Source organism: Chroicocephalus ridibundus, chromosome 9 (genome assembly GCF_963924245.1).
Source record: "Chroicocephalus ridibundus chromosome 9, bChrRid1.1, whole genome shotgun sequence".
NCBI classification, from domain to species: Eukaryota; Metazoa; Chordata; class Aves; order Charadriiformes; family Laridae; genus Chroicocephalus; species Chroicocephalus ridibundus.
Genome location: NC_086292.1, coordinates 20,463,572 through 20,479,801, shown reverse-complemented (window position 1 = coordinate 20,479,801; position 16,230 = coordinate 20,463,572).

Below are 16,230 nucleotides of genomic sequence, written 5' to 3'. Positions count from 1 at the left end.
CTGACCGAGGCTGGCTGAGAAGTAATGTATTTAATTATTGAGAAACCAAGACAAGGCTGATCCTGCTGCTGTCCAGCCTGGCTGTCTCCCCCCAGCTCCATCTGGGCTGGAGAAGGAGGCAAGAGCCAGGGCTCTGCGCTGGCTCCCACTGGAGCCCTGCACCCCTGGGCACGGACCCTCTGGGCAGAGCCTGCATGTACAAGAGATGCCAGAAAAGCCAGCGCTCCTGCCATCCACCATTATGTGTACCATCGGGCAGCTATTCGGGGAGATGCGTTTTTGCATGAAGGTTTGGACATCACCACATCGACATCCTCATTACAGAAACTGCTGCTGGCTCACTCCGGCTCCCGCCTGCGCAGGCTGGGGCCAGGGCCTCCAGGCAGTGGCTGCGGATGCAAAGAAGCCAGCAACGGCGACCGTCAGCACCATTTCACCAGGAGCCGCACATCCTCCTCCTGCTTGTCATTTCTGATTTTGCAGCCCGCTGGCCCGGATCATTTGCATCCATTGTCTCTGCAAAGTAAGGACACAGCCAAGCTTTTCGTCACAGGACTTTGCACCCTCGGAAAGCAAGCTTGTTCTGATGTCTTGGTAGCACAGGAGGAAATTAAGCAGACTCTTGCCTCGCTGTTTGTTACTGAAGGGTGGCGGTGACCCAGGGTCAGAGCTGAGCAGCTAATTTAAGAGCACAGACAATACAATGAGGCTTCACATAAGGGGCAAGGGAGGCACTGCCCACTTCGATGGCTAACCTTGCAATTCAGAATCAGAGACACAGAATTATAGAATGGTTTGGGTTGGAAGGGACCTTAAAGACCATCCAGTGCAACCCCCCTGCCCTGGGCAGGGACACCTCCCACCAGACCAGGCTGCTCCAAGCCCCATCCAGCCTGGCCTTGAACACCTCCAGGGATGGTGCAGCCACAGCTTCTCTGGGCAACCTGGGCCAGGGGCTCACCACCTTCAGAGAGAAAAATTCCTTCCTGAGATCTGATTTAAATCTCCCCTCATCCTATTGCTATATGCCCTTGTAAAAAGTCCCTCTCCAGCTTTCATCTCCCCACAGAAGGTAACCTGTTTCCTCCATAACCACCCAGGAGGTGTGGAGAGATGCAGAAAGTAAAGCAAATCTCATTGTGTACGGGAATTTGCAATGTGAAAACAATTTCAAGCCTAACTCCTATATTCACCCATATTAAGGCAGAATAGAGGTCAACCAGCAATCCAGCTCCAACCAAAGCAAGAACTCCTGAGAAACAGGCTCCTGACTCCAGCAGTACAGACATGTTTATTTACAGAAATAGAAAGTTTTAGGCTTTTCAAAACATTTCTCCGTAAATAGGGCCTTGGGTTCCACTGCATGATAAGGGAACATAAGGAGTAAAAATAGGTAGAGAGCCCTCGGGGAAAGAAAGAAAAGTGAACATTAAATCTGTTTGTGGAAATGCTTTTCCTGTAAAATAATCTCTTTCAAGCACATTGGCAGCAGTGTGTTCAGCAAAAACCAGCAACCTCAGGAATGGACAATTTTTGGAAAGATAATTAAACAAGAGGTCAAAACACATCTGGGGAAGCAGGTATGGCAATTACTTAGCTTCAATACTTAACAGTATCTGAGAGACAAATTTATACAGCACCCTTTTGGGCAGTTTAGGCTTCCATTTTCCAATGCCAGTGGCTTAACTGCTTCTGAACTAGCTAGTATCTAACCTACGACAAAACAGCCTTTTGTCCCTGTAGCTAGACTAAGAAGACAACCCAAAAAGCTTTCCAAACTGCGGGAAGATGACACCCCAGAACCTTCCCAGGCCTTTGACCTCCCCCTATTCTGATCCAGGCTCTTTAGGTCACATTATTTAGCCTGAGAAACCAGATGCAGCCACCTTGATGCCCATCAGAGTTTCCATCTGCATTGAGGGAAGCCAGCTGTCTATAGTGTCCTTAATTGACTTTTGTCATGGAAAACCATGGATTTTTTTGCCTGGGCAGTTTAATGGAGGGGAGATAGACTAGGGTGGAGAAACATCGACCCTAACAAATGGAGAGACACCTCCAGAGCACAGGAAAGAGCACCGGTTCTGGCCTCCATCAGCAGACTCTCAGCCACTTCTAGACACCAACCACTTGCAAACTCAATGCTGACCTTGCTTTGAGCCATCAGTCAGTCTAGATGACTTCCTCAGGTCCCTTTCCACAAGATTTCTCTCCCATGTTGTTACAAAGAGCTCACATGGCATTGCAAAAATGCCCGAAGAGGAGGAAAACCACCAGTAGGAGAGTGCTCAGTAGCAATTTGCTGTTTGCTAAATGGAAAATGGGAGGTGGCTTAGGACCCCCAAGTCAGGTCATTGCTGAATGAACTTGTAGGGAGATGCATCCTTCAGCCCCATGGGAAGGAGCTGCCTGCCGATGGCACAGTGTCGGCACTGGAGAAGGCACAAGGGGAACTCCTGCCCATTCCTCCTGATGCAAGGGATGAAGAGTTGAAGCGGGCTAAGCAGCAAAGAGCAAAATGGCAGATTGGAAATAGAAACTAGCACAAGGGGATAAATCTGCAGTCACAGTGCCATCACCACTCATTAATTAGTCCTGTTACCCTGAGACAGCTAAATCACTGAAATAACAGTTTGTCCATTTGGGACCCTATTTGGAGGCCTCAGGGCTGGTTTTTGTGGCTCTTCATGGAGGTGTAGTAATGCAAGACCTTATTGTATTGCATAGAGAAGTCTACTTTGAATCACTCCAAGCTGTGAAGCCAGAGCTGAGCCTTCACCTTTGCCTTATTCCCAAGAAACATTCAGCCTCCTGCCCCGCAACGGTTATATACATCGTGGCTTTGATCTCAAGGGGAACGAGCACAAGATAGATGCTTCCCCTGATGGTTAATAACGAAGGCTTAGGTGGGAGCACTGGCCATCAGGTAATGCTAGCTGCTAAATGGGCTGTCTCCTGTAGAGGCAGTAGACCGAAATACTTGACTTCGTCTTCTCCAAGGCACCTGCCATTAGTCCTGGATGCATGGCTTGCTTTGTGTTACCAGTCAAGAAGATAAACCCATGAACACTAGCCTCTGCAGAGCAGCAAAGTGAAGTGGCGTTATGCCAAGAAAGGCAGGCAGGATGATTCAGAGTTGCTTTTAAATTACAGGCTTCCTTCAAAGTGGCAGCCATCTGCAGTCACACAAGCTGCAAGCCAAGTGCCTAGGGGAGACAACTCGGTTTCTTTACTAAATGAAGTGGAAGAGGCACCTTACTCACTCTCACCCGCTCTAATTGCCTCTGTTTCCGTCAATTTTTAGGCCTGAATGTTGAATAAGAAATAGAATTCCTATTTTAAAACCATCCTCATTTTTTCACTCTGTGCAAATTCAATGGGAAACAGAAAGAAAAATCTAATCTAAAGCTTTGATCCTGCAGATTCCTGGAGGTGCTTATTGCCTTTCACAGAGACCCACGTGGTGGAATGGGTTTCTTTCTCCGTGATGCTGCCGAAGCCACACAATTTCCCCCAGACTGTTAGATTTCAGACGTTCAGAATGAAGTGGGCCAACCTCTGGGGATGAATTCAGAGGGCTCTTGGGACTCCTTCCCTGGTACAGGGTGAAAAAATTGCTTTGAAGCTCCAGCCTAAACTGCATTGCTGGAGCCACAGGTCTTCTCAATATGTCATTTTTAATTCCACATCAACGCTAAATTCATCTAGAATTCTCCAGCAATGGTACTTGACCATGACCTCTGTTATTGTCCCAATGACCATTCACTCATATTTCTTGCGTGAAGATGCTACTCTTCAATTTCCAGGATCTCGTTAGAGCTTTATCTGCTATATCAAAAAGGTTCCCCTCACAACCTTTTGTTCCAGGTGTGGAAAGTTAAGACTTGCCTTGGTTAACATGAAACTGTTATTCTGATAGCTCAGCAAATTGCTCAGGTTTCTCACGAGAAGGTGTGTTAATCAATCCTTCTATTATTTTGGTAAATCTTCTTAGAGGGGACTCTGATTAACCCCAGCCCTATTTGAACTGCTGACCTAGACAGACTCTTCATATAGCAATTATATCAGCACAGAGATGATGTCCCCTTCCCAGGCTACCTGTTCTCAAGAACCACAGTAACATTCTGGCTATAGGCGAACTCATATTCAGCATATTTTTCCACTGGCCATCCTTTGCCGTCTCTCCCCATGGCACCATCCCAACTTGTGAGCTGGAATCTCATTGCCGGTGCCATTTCCAGTCAGCTGGTAAGTATCATGGAAATGGAGAAAAAGACGAACCCCAGAGAGCACCCACAGCACCAGCAGCTGACAGTGATCACTTTGAGGACCATTAGTTAGGCAGTTTTAAATCCCTTTAATACACGCAATATTCATTTTTGCACTCTCTAGTTACTTAATATGCAGGGCTCCATGGTACCAAATCATGTGTTTTGCAGAAGTCCTTGTCTATTCTATTGTACCAACCCAAGTGTTTTCATCAACTGAACTTGTAATCTCACCCCAAAAATACTACATCAAGCTCTTTTGACAAGATTATGTTTTCCTTAACCCACAGTGGTAGCAATGAAGGAAATTTTCCCTTCTACAATGTACTATTCAGTCTCATTCTTTGAGGTTCCTTTCAGATAACATCAACAGTCCATAAAATTTATGATTCTCTGCATATGTTCAAAATCCAGCTAGTTTAGTCACTGTTTTATTTGCATTTGCTTGAAGCATAAACACCAAAGACTTAGAAGCAGGTAGAAAAGAAAAAAAGACAGAAAAAGAAAACAACAATAAAAAATATCTCCTCTCTGCGTCTAACATGCAAGACAATTATTTTTTATTTCAAAGCACTGGCTGTTTTCTGCTATTAAATGTACCACAGAGGCTACAGGATAGAAGACCACAGAGATCTGCCATAACACCATTCTGTGTAATGTAGAAGGAAGAAACGGCTGAGGCTCCTGCCAGATTATTGCCACATTTAAGCATCAGCAGACTGAGGATGAATCAAATTTGCAGGATGGTAAAAACAATGGAGAGAAATTATGCTTACTTGTGGCTCTGCACAGACTGATTTTTCAGAAGGGCCTGTTTTAGTTTTAATTTTCCTTTTATTAAAAAGAATTCATCAACAACAAGATACACTTAACGTTACTCATGTATGTCAGATTCTGCAGAACATTTACATATCTTCGGGTGTGTGCAAAAATGCTACGGAAAGACCCCCACTGGAATAAGTCTTTGATCAGGCTGTAACGCTGTTTCTACTCCTAGAGGTGAATCAGCAACCAGCTCAGCTCTCTGAGCTTTTATTTCTACAGCTGAGGACCAAAGGCCTCAAAGATACGCAATCAGCTCCACTAAAAGATCAGAAGTAAAGGACTGAGGGGCTCTGGGGCTAGCTGCAAAATCAAAGAGCTATGTTCCCATTTTGTTTCTGTTTCATTTTGCAGATCACCTTCAGGGACTTGGACCACTTCTACAATTGGCAGTGGGTCTTTCCACCCGAGAAACTCTTCCTTTAATGAGCACAGGGCAGAAGCCTAGGTAAACCTTGCACTTTGTGGTCATAGCTATAGTTGTGTCCCCTCCCACCCCAGTCCCAAATTTCCTACTGTCTCATCCAATTGGTTTTAACGGGTTTTGCTTTTAAGCATTTTTTGACCGCTTCTTCTCCACCTGCCCCCATCCTCACTGCTACTGGCAAGTTCCCAAAATCTTCCCTTAGTCTGAGGTGAGGAACTTGTCTCTAAATTCTAGCTCAGGTTTATTTGTGACTGCTTTATACTCTTCTGTTCTTACATCGCCGTTCCTTTCCTCCCCAGGACACAAAATTTAGATTTAAAAAAGCTGAAAAACAACAACAACAAAAATCCAACAAGATCTTGTCTCAATCTTGTAGAGTATCTCCAGCCTGCAAGGTATCTGCATACAGGCAAGATGTGGATTTGCTCTTTGCTGTAGGTATGCATTTTGTAGTTTTTAAGAGGAAACCAGAGGGAAAAGCTGATATGGACAAGAAAAATTAAGTTCTACACCTAGCTCAGCTTGCTTACAGTTCTACAGAGCCTGTGCTGGGAAAAAAGGTGTTACTCAGGTTTAACTCTGAATAAAGTACCTTCTGGAAGGCTTAAATTCCTTCTCCATCTAAAGAGAAATCTTCCCCCTTCCCCAGGCAGGACCACTGCTCAGCGGTGTTGGTTTTGCAGGAAGCCACCTGCAGAAGGAATCCACACCAGACCTTTCCATGGTGGAGCACACAGGGGAGGTCTCCTCCCAGGAGACGGGACTGGGACAATGGAGATTGTGTCTGCAGGAGTTCTCACGCTCTCTAATTGAGAGCGAGTAGAAATCCCGGTTCTATGTGGGTAATGGATATTTAAAGCTCCCAGAGGTGGGATGTGATGCATGAACTTCAGGGCTACAGCAGGTTTCCCTAAAACGTACTTCTTTCCCAAATTACGTATTTCACTTCTGGTAGGTTTTAGCTTTAGTGGCACACATTACAATTTGCTTGCCTCTGATGAGTTTGTCACTGTTTAGAGCAACAATGAAGACACAAATGGCATTTAGAACTTTCACTAGACAGATTAGACGCATTAATTAAAACTCATTTGATTTCAGGCACGATAATTTGTTTTCCTTCATTCTGCCATCAACAGTTTTGGTGCCACCTTATCTTTTGCAATGAAGCCTAACTACAGCAGCCCTTTCAGCTGAGGCCTCAATTACCAAGAATCTATTGTCTTCTGGCACCAGCGAGAGGGAAGCTGGGCCATTTAGAAGACATTTCCAATTACTTGAGACAAGACAGAGGTGATAACCTTCACAGGCTGAACTAGCAGGCCTAAGGGAGTGGGATGAACGTACATTGCGCAAAGCAAGCTAAGTGGCTCAGCCGAAGACAAGGTGTATTACCTAGCTTTATATTTGCTTATCTATGAACTTACATACTTGTGAGAAAGTCCTGCCTCATTTAACAGATAATATTTCCTTTTATCAAGCTTTTTGTTGCTCCGTCTTCTAGACAATTTCCCTGGTGATACAGGGTAGCTTTAATGTATGACAGGAAAACACCATGCCCTGTACAGACCCTCCAAAAACTCTGCTGGTCTTACCATAAGGGGGTTAGCCTGAAAGAAGAGTCAGGGAGCTGGATTAGCTCTCTAGAGCTAATCTGTCCTGGTTCTCGCCCTTTTTCATTGCGTTGTTTTGGGCAGGGTATTCTTCCCTCAAAGTGTTCAAGGCCAGGCTGGATGGGGCTTGGAGCAACCTGATCTAGTGGGAGGTGTCCCTGCCTAGGTCAGGTGGGTGGAACTACATGATCTTCTATGTCCCTTCCAACTCTAACCATTCTATGATTCTACTGCCTCCATCTCCCCTTCCTCTTCTCTGTGGGTTCTTGGTGGAGAGGTTTCCTCTCCCCACACATTGGTACAGATGACCACTGCGAAGCCCTTATTTCCACTGAATCCTGCGTGAATTGATAGGGTGCACACACACACACGCAGATTCAGGACTTTCCCATAAGAATAACTTCTTAAACAATCTCTGCTAAGTGATTAAGACAACCTAGCATGGTCCTTCTAGCTATGGTTAACCCAACAACCTTTACAGAAGATAACTTTGCAGAGATTTACAAATGAGACAATTTTCTACCATGAGATAATTTTCTTTGGGAACTCACATTTTAAATGAAGGTTTTCATCATTCCCCTCTTCCCAGGAGGTACCAGGCACTTCCCCAGGCAAAGCAATGCCAGCTCCATGTGCACTCACAATTCAGGGGGTTCTTTTCCAGCTGGCAACTTGACAGAGATTCAATTTGAAATCCTATACAATAATCACATCTTTCTTCACCACTGTATACTATTGTGTAGACAATTATTTTAAAGATTTTAAGTTTTGGGTTTTTTTTAAAGAAAGAAAAAGTACAGGTAGTTCGATCAATGCATGGAGAGATAAAGTTTCCTCAGATTTGCCAAACCTCAAGTTATTATCCCCTGAGATTACTGCAGGCTGTTTCCTACATAGCTAAAGCAAGGGAAAAACAGAAGTTAAAATAGACCAATGAGCACCCAAGGGCCCCACGTCTACAAATGAAGAACATGAAGCACATGAAGAACTCAGTTTAGGGAGCGACTCGAGGGATCTACCCAGAGAAATGTGACCATCGCTCCTACGGGGTCAAGCCATGAGAAAGAACCACAAAATTTGTAGGGCAAAGGAGGTTTAAGGGAGGAAACAAAACCAACCCCATTTCTAGCTGTACTACATAGAAGACCAAAGTGCCGATCATTTTTCCAAACACTGTAATCTGACTTGAAGGCCTTCTTTAGAAATGGCATTTGCACTTCATTTTTAATCAAATGGATTGTTTTCCTCCTTAGAATGGGGCTGAGCCTTTTAACATTGCTGCAGAGTAGAGACACTGCTAATAAATATTTAAAGGCTCAAAGCTTTAAGTGAAAAGAAGGATTTGTTGGATAATATTTCACTTTCCTTAAACTGTTTGTTCACCATTGAAATTGAAAATTTTAATTTTATGGTGATTGCTCAGAGAGCTGATGTTCAGACACTTCCCCAAGAAACCCGAGAGCCAGGAAGGCAGTCTATAAATAACTGCCTTGGAAATAAACTTCTGTGAATTGGACATAACCCAGATCAGATTTTCAAGCGTGTTGTAAATTACCCACAGCCAGAGCATAGGTCAAAAATATTTACTAGCATTGAGCTTCATTCCTCAGATTCACCTCCCAGGAGTATTTTAAACCCGGAGCAGACAATAGGGAGGTCTGAGGTTCAGCTCTACTAGCCCTCAGCCCCAGGTGGTTATTTATTTCTGTGCTGACACAGCAGTATTGTCTCCTGGCCTTGCACTAGTGCAAATGTCCGTAACAACCAGAAGCATCATCTGAATCTTCTATTATAGTAATAGTAAAAGGATTGCTTGTGATTAAGGACTGCTTACGACTAAGCCGACTTGAAAAATACTACAAAAGCCTTAGAGAAATGCAGGAGAGCAGAATTATATGGGAGGAGAGATGGGAGAAAGGGAAAGGGAGGGAGGGAGGGGTTGCACCATCCCTCTCCCGAAGAGGAGACAGAGGGAGCTGACAGAGCTCCTCCTTAGAAGGAGCAGGGTAATGGCTATGTGGGATAACACATGCTACTTTAGGTGCCATTTTGTACCACATTTATTTAGCTCCAACACAGGCTGTCCCCGTTGATGGAGGATGACCCAGCAGCACTGCCAGGGTTTACTGGGTAGGTTGAATCCAGTCACTTGTGCAAGGCACAGACTCGTTGACTTTTATGGATTAGTGCCTGAACCCCCACTGAAGTCTCTACTTTGTGAGTACATCTCTCCTTTCATTTTTTCCAGGCTGCAAGTAATGAAGGTTGTTGATTTATAAAGTCCCACCTCCCTGACCCCTATCTGCTGTAGCTGTTGTGAAGCTCTCCTTGCGCACACGCAGTCCCTGCTGTTATGCTTGGGAAGTTCTCAGTGTGCTTCAGACACCGCAGCAAACCAACCAGAGAAAATATTAGAAGAAAAAAGAAGTGGAGACCATTCAGAGGTGGTGACCTGGCTAAACTGCTGAGGTAGGTCCTCACAGGTTGGCCGCACAAACTACCAACGGGGTTGGCGCAATGGTTGTGAAGTCCTGCCAGCTGGTTTGCTTACTCGCCTGGTTTTATCCAAGGACTGAGACAGCCAGCGCTATCATGCCACCAGACTCCCAGTCCCAGAGTTTGGCAGCAAGGTGGCCCATTAAGAGAAGGCCAAACCTGCAGCCCCATTCCAGTCAATCAAACTCTGCTGGCACAAAGGGGTGGCAGAATTTAGCCCTAAATCTACAAGAGGATCCAGATGACGTCAGTACTTGGACAAGAGCAACATGAATTTTGTTCCCATCCTGCATCCGTTCTATGGTGCAACCTTAGCTGGGAACCTCAAAGCCTTGAAGATAAGAAACACTCAGGCCCAGATTCATTTCTAGGAAGAGCATTTACCTGTTGAATCAGGATTCATAGCTGGGAGCTGTGATGCTTTTTAGAAGGAGGACACATCACAAGCTCTCCATGTTTCCATGAGTTTGACACAAGATAAAAAGCCGATGTGAAGAAGCACCCATCAAAAACCCTTGGGAGATACTTTTTGTGATTTCTAAGATAATTCTCTGCAGTTTCAAATTCTGATCTAAGCCTGAGCTGTGGAACTCATGCATTTTTTCAAAGGGATGAGCCTAATTTAGAAAGAGTGTGTCATATATTAGATATCACATCTTTTAACCACTTGTATTTCCATGCATGTGAAATATTTCACTTGATTTAAGAAGTTTACAATATGCTTCAACTCATAATTAGTCATACAACCTTAATTGCAAAGAGGGCTAGCCAGAAACAGACAAGAGAGTTTTCCTAAGGTAGGATAGTCATGCTGCTTTTTAAGGTTACTTTGTATTAGTTTAAATTAAAAACTCTAAGGACATCTGCAGTAAAGTTTAAATTAGCAACTTCAACTAGAAGCTCAACTAGTGCAAATCTGATAAAGCACCATTGCATTCTGTACAGCCACCTCGGGTTCCAGCCCTCAGCTGTCCCTTTGCATCCTACTGTCCGTCCATCCTCTTACTACCAAGGTTCCCAACATCTTCTGAACAAAGCATGGGCACAACACAGCAGCTTTACAGGCACCAAACACGTATGGACACTGAGCTGTCATCTCCCCATCGCACTTGGAGCACAGGGCCGTACATTCCATGTGGAGCCAACACAGGGAGGAATGCACTTCAAAGCCCAGCCATACCCCCAGCGCCTCACCTTTTGGGTCTCTAGAAGTACCTCTTTCCTGCAACTATAGAGTCCATGGTGCCGGACTGGGCAATTCAAGTTAGGAGATTAAATTCAGAAAGATGAACCCAAGCTTCTGTGCCTTCTTAGCACCGGAGACTGGAAAGCCCACCTGCAAACAGCCGTGGCTGATCTTTATGGCAGCAGGTCATCCCATCAGGGAGGTGACTCCACTGTACACCAGTAAAAATCACCCTTCTGAAGCAACCACTGGGTACACAACCACCATCCTTCTTGAATTTTCACCATAGAGCCCAAGTAGTGCAGAGAGGTTTGGCTAGTTCTCTTGGTGAATTTGGCTGCAAATTAACCTTCACAGCAGAGCGCTGTTGGCTTTGTTATAGAGCTGGCAAGTCAGAGCACCCAACCATCCATTAGCGAGCGCTGTTACCAAGAAAAGTACGCCAGGGCACTAGGTCAGGGGAACAGAAAAGAAAACCCAAGTAGGTCAGACCCGCTAGAAAGGCCAATTCAGTCTTAACTATTCATGACATCATATACCTCTGACGGTCCTGGGATTTCAAGAGAAAAATTGCAGTGTCTCCCTCTGGAAGCAGAGTGGTGCTTTCATCCATCATACCTGTTGATGTGAGCAGATAGTGGAGACCGTGAGGTCCCTTTCTCTGAATATATGTCAAGTATTGTCTGCCTCGTGCAGTGGGTCAAAGACTTACAGGGAGAGCTCTCAGCTTTTCCGGTTCCCTCCTAAGTCAATCAGCTGGAAGGGGTGTTCCAAGACCACACTTACTGAGCAGGGGATGAGCTTTGAGTGCCACTGATTCAAGAACCTATGTCTCAGTGAGCAGGCTGGTGGTATCAATTAGGGATACACAGATTAGAAACACCCTTATCTCTTGTCTACATATCCTCCCCTTCAATTTTAATGTTAATACCACAGACAATTTTGTCCCTAAAGGCCAAGAAGGCAAATTATAAAGACAGTAGAAAGAAAAGGCGGCTCAGCATGGAGTTAAGTGCAAGGCGGGTTTGGATGTGCTGGTTGAGACTCCTTTCACCCCAATTTTAACTTCCCAAAAATAAAGTTTGACACAGAGCATAAACTGTTAATCAAGGCTCCTTTTCTAATCACCAGAAAGGGAGAGCAAGAGAGAGAGACGCCTCCCTCCTCTGACAACAGGCATCAGAGCAAGGTGGGATGAATCTCCTCCCATGAGTGAAGAAGGGAACAAGTTCCCTCTGCTCAGTTGGATGCTGCTGGCTGGAGTTAACCTGCCTCTATTAACAGTCCTGGCCCAGGAGTATTTCTCTAGGTCACTACCCTAGTAATGCCATCAGCAGATGGGAGCAATGGGTTTGCTGGAGGAAGGAGAAAGATCTTAGAGAGATCTGTTTCAAAGCAACCTCCAGAACTCAAGCTCACACCAGCAAGCCTGGCGAAGAACGAGCATCCATCCCACGCACAGCGGTGGGCCAGCTTTTGAGCTTATATTTAACTTAGTTCTTGTTCTGTACGATGATGTTGGAGCTTGGTGATCTACCTGACCCATCAAAACCTGCAAGAGCTGCTGCCTTCTCCGAGCTTTGTTTCATTGCTTTATTCAGAGCTTGAAGTGGAGACGGCCAAGTCTAAATTTAGAATAACTTCAGCAACATGGTGTGTCTGGCCGTGCTTGCGCTCCACTTTCTGAAAAGATGATGACCAAACCAAATCCAGATTTCCTTTTAATCTGGCCTATTTTAAATCAAGCTGAAAAGAAAGATACTAAAGCTGCTACTGTGAAACGTGCTGCTCCATGAATTAGTAATTGTGTTTACCTTCTACATTGGGAATTTTTTGCCTGTGTTGCTGTTTCTTACTGCCACTCAACATGAGAAGCTTTTATTCGAATGAGACTATTTCAAAGCACTTTTACACTCATGTAGAGTCAGGGACTTATTTACTTTCTGACAGTTATTTACTTCCCGTAAATATTTCACAGCACAGGGTCTCCCAGATGAAAGTGGAGTTTGCTCTGTGCTCCTGTTCAGGAGTCTAATTAAAAATGGAATAAAATGGGAGGGACAGAGCTTAAGTGCTAACCGCGATGGATGTGTCTGGAGGGAATTCAGCAAGGGGAGCCTGTTTCTTGGCACAAGTATTCAAGCCTCTGCATAAAAGCAGAATAAAAATGCCCAACACACAGGAACTGAAAGCCTGGAGATGGATCAGGGGAGTAGGGAAGAGGTTCTCAGAGATGTGAGACCTATAAACCAGCACTGCTCCTGCACAAGCTGTATGCTGCTGTCACTGAAGGGATGGTCCTGGTTGCCATTTCACATTGCCAAAGCCAGCCACCTCCTTTTTGCCTGAATAACCCTCCCACTGCCCAGCTTTGAAGTCCGCAGCAGCATCTCCCTGCGCCTGCGATCCCACCAGCCCAGAGCCACCGCCACGGGGACAAGGCTTCTGCATCCCGCCTGTGAAAGCTGAGGGCACATCCTCATCTGGGGTAGGTCACCAACACCACTGATGTCCAAATAGACCTTAGTATTTTTTTTTTTTTAAAATCACAGAATGGTTTGGGTTGGAAGGGACCTCAAAGACCATCCAGTGCCACCCCCTGCCCTGGGCAGGGACACCTCCCACCAGACCAGGTTGCTCCAAGCCCCGTCCAGCCTGGCCTTGAACACCTCCAGGGATGGGGCAGCCACAGCTTCTCTGGGCAACATGTTCCATAGCCATCTTCAGTGGCCATGGGACTTTTTACAGAAGTGGTACTCTCTCCAGTATGTTAATGACTACAACAGAATGATAGGCACTGCAAAGGACTCCATGGCTGTGCTGCCTCTATATTTGGATAACTTCCCACAATCGTTGCTCCAGAAAAAGCCTGGGACTTCAAAGTAGTCAAAGAAAGAAGAAAAAATAATAAAACAAAGATCAAGCATTACTTTCCCTGTTTTTTTCAGAAATGGCTTGTTTGCTGCTGGTTAAGGAAGGATTACTTACCATAGCTATCTAGAGGACAAGGGCAAATTGCAATTTGCTTAAGGTTTTGAGCAAGGATCTTTCGCTTAAAAGAGTGCATTTGGAGACAAGGGAGATTATGAACAATCATTTAACAAGATCTTCAAGCCATCAGGCTGTTTAACATTATTGATCAGTGCAGCCAGAGCACATTTAAAAAAAAAAAAAAATCTATCAGATTAAAATGGAAATAGCTTCCTCGTTCTGACTTCTCATAAACTTCATTTCACTTTGCAGCAGAAAGCTTCCCTGAAAGATGTGCAGTCCCCAAGCCCGAGGTGGTGACCCTGCCGGGAACATGCTACCCTGTGTCCCTGCCAGCCCCTTCAGCCTTTGACACAACCATACGTCCAACAACCGCATGTGTGGGACCGTTTTGTTCCAACAAAAAAAAGGGATATTTCCAAAAAAAACCCACCCCAAACCTATCAACTCAAACCAGAAGAGATGTCTCCCAAGAGCTCATTGCTACAGAAAGCCTTTTTAACAGGAAGGAACATGACTTGGTTGGTGTATTTTAAATAGTCTTCTTTAGAGAACGTAGAACACTAAGTCGAAACAAAGCCAGATCTGATATTTAATTGATGTCACCCACCTAAACAGCAAAGCTTTCATCTCCCAAGTGCCCATGCTGGGGATCGCAATTCTAGGGGATTTTGTTTGCAAATACAAATAAAAAGAAACACTTTGCTTTCAATTTAGTGCCCCAGAAGTTGACAGCAATAGTAGTAAACAATAGAAATTATTTGTATTAATAGCCTTGTTTATTCTAATGATGTTGGCATTTTCTGTGAAGATTAATTAGCAATAAAGTTGCAAGTACTATTACAAGTGAAATATACACCATAAACCAAAAATAATTTGACTGACCTATGTTCTAAAGTAAAATATTTACAGTAATGAGGTTCTAATTATCCTTTGTTATGGCAGGCCATTCTCTACACTCCTCTTTATTGATAGGAGATGTATTGTTTCAGCATTTTAGCTCAATTTATTTCCTCACATTTGCATTTTCTTATGCACAGAAAATGAGAGATTATCATTACCTTCTTCACTTTGCATTCAATTTACATCAACAGCACATTACCTCACCCTAACTCATTTATCTACCACAGAAATTTGATAACAAAAGCTACTGTCGGTGAAGAATAAAGATCATTTCAAACGGAACAAGAAGAAAGAAGATGAATTATAGGTTTCAGGACCTTTTGTTTGCCCAAGAAAGGGAAAATAAAGGATTTTTTCCGCCTAGGCAACACAGATCTCACAAGGCTGTAACTCACGTTCAGCATCTCATATTTACCTGTGGCTGATCGGTCCTTTCTGCATACAAAAGTAACTCCAAATACCCACGCAACCATAAACCTCTCTCCCATTTGCTGCGCGAAAGAACATTTTTAATTTTTTTGGCGCACAGAATTTATGGTTCATAAGCTCGAGCAAACACTTTAACAACTACCCAAGGGCTATTGTAGCCTCGTAGCAGCTAACAGCTCTCTGGCCTGCGAGACACGGGCACATCCAGCACGGAACGTACTGGGCGTCTCACCGGATGGCGTTATCCTGCTGGTGAGCACTCACAGTGCCATGAAATGTGCTGTGGGACTGATTCTCTTGCGTTGACAATAGCAGAATATCCATCTTGCTTTGCTGGCAACTAGTAAAACCTGCCAGCTCCTCTCTTCTAGCTCTTCTGCTTTAACAAGCCTCTCGACGCTCTTCTCTTACACTATTAGAGCCAATACCACAAGGCAACAGCACTCAGAAATTGAGTTCTGCCCTAAAATTCCTTTGTCCCAGACCCTCTCATCTTTGGGCAGAGCACTGCAAGCCCCAGACACGCACGGGAGCAATGACAGATTTCAATTCTGCCCCTTCCATGGAGGGATTACAGGGAGAAGCAGGAACTGGGAAGCAGGTTTTGAGGAACTGGTCACTGGCAGAAAGCCCACAAGCCCTCCCCAGAGTGGGATGAAAGATTTTGGCCTGCTTTCCCTGCAGCTCCTCAAGAAAGGAGGCGTGGAGCAGAGATTTTTGACCTTTCCAAAAGGGAATCTTGCATTTCTTTTTTTACAATATTCGGTATTTTCCCAAAAGTAATTACTCACCTTGAAATAGCTCTTACATTAAAAGAAAGCCAGGAAAAAGGAAGAAATGGGTCTTACAAGTTGTAAGTAACCCACCATTGAACATGAATGGTTTCATATGAAAACCCGCTCTTTCTTTTCTGTATGAAAACCTGCTTTTTTTTTTTTTTTTTTTTTTTTTCCTATTTCCCTCATCTTCCCTCCCTTTCATCCACTCTTTGGCCAGTGTGGATGAGGAGCAGCCTGTGGACCTACCCTGGACACTCTCCCTGCTCCAAATGCAGCATTTTATCAGCACATCCCTACACCAGCCCACTGCCCAAGCCACCCA